Consider the following 6,000-nt stretch of genomic DNA (forward strand, 5'->3'; position numbering starts at 1 on the left):
AGGATTAAAAGTGTAAATGGTCGATAAAATTAAACATATATTTGCATTAGTATTAATTTAAAAATGCAGTACAATGTAATAAATATGTTGCTGCATTTATAGGATGCGAGGTGCATTGAAGGGTTAACATACACAGATTAGTATGGGGCCCCTATGCTTGTAGGGCCCACAGGCAAGTGCTCATCAGGCCCATGCATTAAGACAGCCCTAGGCTGTCACCTAGCAAGTGTCCAAATGGGATTTCTGCATGGGTCCTGCTGTTGTCAGGACGAAGGATCCATGTTTCAGTACTGATGGGCATATATGCCTATACTTCATGAATCAATTCTCAATCTAGGAAAGGGAAGGAGTGGCTTAGGGCAGTGGTTCCCAAACTTGGCAACTTTAAGACTTGTGGACTTCAACTCCCAGAATTCTCTGCTCTGCTGGCTGGAGAATTCTGGGAGTTGAAGTCCACAAGTCTTAAAGTTGCCAAGTTTGGGAACCACTGGCTTAGGAAATAGCTCTCTGACTCACACCCACAAATTTGGAGCACCTAGCACAGCCTTGCTATGCTATCTATAGAATATAGAGTTTCTACAGACTTGCTCTCCTCATATTATATCCAGCCAGGGCTGGGATTGAATGGGAAAGTTTTATGTGAAAGGAATTTTCATGCATCCAATTTTAAAAACAAAACAAAAAACAACTTTTTGCAGAAAGGGGAAAGAAAGGATTGTTTATCCAGATTACTAGTTATTAGAATTCCTGTCAGATAGTTGCTTTCCCTTTGAATACAGTAAATATCTTCCATTGTGTGTTTTCCTTTGCCACTGATGAGCACAAAGCAGATACGATTAATACAGTTGATACAGTTACGCACAGGATTAATTGTGCAATTGGATCTTATCTTGCTATGGCAGGGCAAGGTTATCTGTCCCTAGTCACAAAGTCTATAGGTGGCAGAAGAGTTAAGTGCACGCTTGGAATCCTGAAAGGTCAGCCTGGAAGCACATCATAGATTTTCATAGAATCATAGGGCTAGAAGGGACCTTGGAGGTATTCTAGCCCAATGCCCTCCCTAGGGCAGGAGTACTTATTCCATTCCAGACAAATGTTTGTCCAATCTTTTCTTGAAATCCTCCAGTGATGGAGCACCCACAACCTCATGAGGCAAGCTGTTCTATTGACTAATTGTTCTCACTGTCAGGAAATTTCTCCCTAGTTCCAGATTGGCTCTTCCTCTGACGAGCATCCATCCATTGCTTCTTATTCTACTCTCAGGTGACTGGAGAATAAGTCCATCCCTTCTTCTGACAGCCCTTCAAGTACTGGAATACAGATATCTTGTCACACCTAACTCTTTGATTTGTTGGACTAAACATACCTAGTTCCCTTAGTTGTTCATTATATGGTTCAGCCTCCAGACCTCTTCATCATCATCATCCCACAGAAAGTCTATGTATAAGATTGTTATTATTCAACACCAGATTGATGGCACATAATCAAATCAATCAGTAGGTGGCAGCATTAATAGAAGTGTGTTGAGCAGAAATACAGCATTTTTCCAATGCTGGGAATCTTTCCCCATTATTTTCTAATCTTTAAAAGAAGGCATCTCTGTAGTATTTTTATCCTGATGATGTGTCTTGTCTGGTTCAAAAAGGCTTTTCAATCAATTGTCCACAATTCCTGCCTCACAATCTGAAATGTATTGCTTCTGTAAAGGAATATGATAATCTTTCTTGTTGAGACTAATGGCATTGACAGGTTTGTGCTCCAAAGATAAAATAAAGATGTTTTCCTTACTTATCATTCTGCCTTAGTTTGGCATTTTATCTGCAATATCTAGATGAATTTGTGCAGCTCAGTTAATACAAAAAAAGTTGGCTAATTCATGAATCAGTGCACCAAGCCAATAAAGGCAACTGGGTTAATTCAGTAAATTACAGCATAATTTGTTGTATGAACAGAGCCATGGTTTTCTAACATTATTCAAACTCAGGAACTTGCTCACTATTTGTTATGGGAATGTAGCGTCCTGAGTAACAGCATACACTCTAGCATTTTGATCATCTCCTCATTTACCCCAATTCCATCCAGTTCATGAATTAGTCAATTTCAGTAGCAGGGTCCTCACTGCCAAAAGTGAACTGTGAATCTGGAAATCCTAGCTGTGGGGCTGACCCACAACCATTTCCTAGTAAATTTTGCTCAGGGTTTTTCCCTGGATGTAATTTAACTTTCCAAAAATTAAAATGAGATCACTTACCCTTAAATGGCAAGACACTGAGCAATGACTCAACCAGAAAGGAAGTAATGTATTCAATAAACTCTCAAGTATCCTGGGACTCTTACAGAGGCCCCAGGCAGTCTGGATGATCTACCCAATACCATACTTATAATCAGCTTTCCTATGGAAAATTACCATCTTCTAAATTTCTGGACCATTTTGCATATTAATGTGACTAGTTCTTAGTTCTTGGAAGTATAGGTCAAATTATTAGACAAATCCTATATTGTTTAGTTGACTGGCTGTCTGACTTAATTATCTGGGGAGAATAATCAGGAAAATTGTATAAACACATTACGTATGCATGTCTGTATGTATGTAGTCCTATTCCTACATTTGGGTTTTGTAGCTCCTACTTAATGTGCAACTTTTTTGGTACTGTAAAATATAAAGCGGTTTACCATTGCCTTCTCCTAAATAATGAACTTTCCTATTGTCACTAAAGAGATTTTCCATCTCTAGCATCTTCCTATATATTGGGCAGCTGGAATGGCCTTCACACCATGGATTCATATATATATATGAAGCTTCCCTTAAAGAAGATTGAGAAGCTACAGCTGGTCCAGAGTGGAGTGGCACAGGCAGTGGTGTGTCATGTTATGCCCATGTGACATCCTTGCTTCTTAAGTTGCACTGATTGCCATTTGGCTTCCAGCTACAATTCAAGGTACTAGTTGGTGGGGGGGGCTGTTAAAAAGTGCCTGTGCTCCCATGCTTTGGATTAGGGTGAACACCGAGTTTCTGTTGCAGCATTTTGTTTCGTTTTTTGCTTATTTGGGGTTATGTTTGGTTCTTCTCAGCATGGTGAAAAAAATAGGACTATGAATGAATAAAGGGACATAGTGGCTCAGTGGCTAAGATGCTGAGCGTGTCCATCAGAAGGTTGGCAGTTCAGCGGTTTGAATCCCTAGAGCCGCTTAATGGAGTGAGCTCCCGTTACATATCCCAGCTTTTGCTAACCTAGCAGTTCGAAAGCATGTAAAAATCCAAGTAGAAAAATAGGTGACACTTTTGGTGGGAACGTAAGAGAGTTCTGTGCACCTTTGGCATTGAGTCATGGTGGCCACATGACCAGGGAGAGGACAGCGCTGGCTCTTCGGCTTTGAAATGGAGATGACCACCACCCACTAGAGTCGGGAACGATTAGCACATATGTGAGAGGAGAACCTTTACATTTACCTATGAATGAATATAAAGAAAACCAACTAATGATAAAAACTAACTTTAGAACTGACAGTTAATGTTAGGATATTTAATTAAATAGCTGGAACAGTAAAGTGGATAATGGGCTAGAACACACAGGGTTAATTGATTGGTTTGGAGAGTGCAGGCTTCTCATGAGGCAATCTATCTTGCTGGGTCTAAACGGGGAGTTTCCTTTTTTCCCAACGCCTTCGAACAGAGCTGACTCTTCAGCTTTGAAACGGAGATGAGCACTGCCCCCTAGAGGCGGGAAAGACTAGCACACATGTGCAAGGGGAACCTTCACCTTTTTAAAATAGCAATTAAAGGCTTGAAAAAGATAGTCAGATGTTTGAATGTATCTATATCTACAAATATTAGAGCTGTACAGGAAATGCTTTTCCCTGTCATAGTTTATTGAAGCAAACATTAGCAGAAGCAGGATATAAAGAGTGTTGATGTTTTTGAGGTTTACTGTTGGAGAAAATGCCTGAAAGTACTATGGTCAGCCAAAAACAAAAACCAAATGGATCACTGACAAAATCAACAAAAAGTTATCACTCAAGGTACAAGTGACCAAGTTCAAATTATCCTACTATGGGCATATTATGCAAAGACCTAGCTCTCTGGAGAAGTCTACCATAGTGGGAAAGTTGGAAGGGGGGGGGAGGATAATTAGAAGCGAAAGTGATTAGTCAACTAGGAGAAAGACGGATCATCATGGATAAAATCTATGTGGTCACTGAGAGTCAACAGTGACTTGATAGAATATAAACCATCAGATCCTATTTGGTGGTGGTGACATACTGTTGAACCCCTTTTGCAGGTACCTCTCATGCAGCCATTGACAATAGTAGATGGCCCAATTATCTTAAGTTGTAACCAGCATCTTCGATTCTTATGGTCTTTTGTTACATTATCATCCAGGATGATCAGCTGGTGATGAACTATTAACAGGGAATTTTTGTATACAGTATTGTTGAACGCTCCGACACCATCACTTCCTAAATTTGGAAACATGACTCTCCTTCAGCTGACAGAGAAGCAGATATGTGAGAGAGTCTCTGTGTGAAAGAGAGTGAGTGAGGGTGTGTGCAAAAAAAAAATCCCTAACATTAGTTTTAAAAGAGACAACAGTGGAAACATTAAAGTTGTGCATTTCACAGCAGAAAAGATACTTACTGCTGAATGCAGAACAAAATCAATTTATCACCTATGGCATTCTTAATGTCATGAAAAGAAACGCTGCCATAAATTTGGCTATCTGGGTAGCCGCATTATTCTCTGCATAGCATCATGTTAACCAAATTTGTTGTTTTCATGGGTTAGGAAGTTTCAATTGGATGATTGTTCAATGTCTAGCCAATGGCTTTTGCGGCTTTCTAGTTTTCTTTAGTGAAGAGCCCAGCATTCCACAGTGGTGCCTACCGATAAGACACCACCACCACCACCAAAGTTACAGTCTCAGTTCTATGTCATTGTCTGGACCTCCTGTTCACTGTCAAGAACCAGGTTACACAATCCATAGGAGCAATACGACCTTTTAGCATAACTCAAGCAGCACTGTGGCTGCTTCAGAAAAAACATTATAGAAAAAACAAAAAACCAGCAAATTCATCAGGGGGAAAAGGATTAGATATTTTGTCTTGCATTTGGCTTGAACAGAGGAATAACAACCATACATTAATTCTTCTTCCCTAAATATGTGTGGAGAATGAGGAAAACATGGATAGAGGGAAGAAGCCTGGGATGTTATCTTGCCCATGTCCCTAGCACCAGTGCCAACCCAAGGCTCAGGGATCATTGGATCACAGAGGTGTCACAGGGCACAGTTAAAAGAAAATATCAACAGGCCACTTATGACTACGTCATTGAAGCTCTGCCTGTTTTATGTGTAAGATATTTTGATTTGTTACAGTTGCCATCTTGACTTTTCTGACCAGACAGTACTCTGCAGCTGCCTCTGGTTAGTCAATTCAATCTATCTTACCTGATTTGTAATATACAGGCTTTTCTGAAAATGCTATTCATACGTACCTCCCGATTGTACAGGACATAGTGGTGCAACTTTCTAAACACTCACAGATGTACCCTGCTCTGGATTACAAATTTATTTGCTACATTCCTGGTGATCCTGTGCAAAGGGCATCTTAGAGTTAGGATTCACGCCAATTCACACCTTTTCATTTTTGGAAAAGAAGAGGTGGCAAACAAACAGAGGAGATACCTGATCTACCCATGACGGTCTTCTTGGTTCATTTTGTGCCAGAGAAATCAAATTTATCTCCAAAATGGAAAGAGACAATGAATTCAAGCTTGCGTTTCTATGCAGCTCTGCCACCAATGAGGGAGATGAGATATTTTGAGGGGGGGTGGGCGCAAAATAAGTTTTGCTGTAAGGCAGGGTTGTCCAAACTCGGGAACTTTTAAGACTTGTGGACTTCAACTCCCAGAATGGCTGGCTGGGGAATTCTGGGAGTTGAAGTCCACAAGTCTTAAAGCTCCCAAGTTTGGACACCCCTGTTGTAAGGTATGGAGTGGTTCTA

This window comes from Thamnophis elegans, chromosome 1 (genome assembly GCF_009769535.1).
Source record: "Thamnophis elegans isolate rThaEle1 chromosome 1, rThaEle1.pri, whole genome shotgun sequence".
NCBI lineage: Eukaryota > Metazoa > Chordata > Lepidosauria > Squamata > Colubridae > Thamnophis > Thamnophis elegans.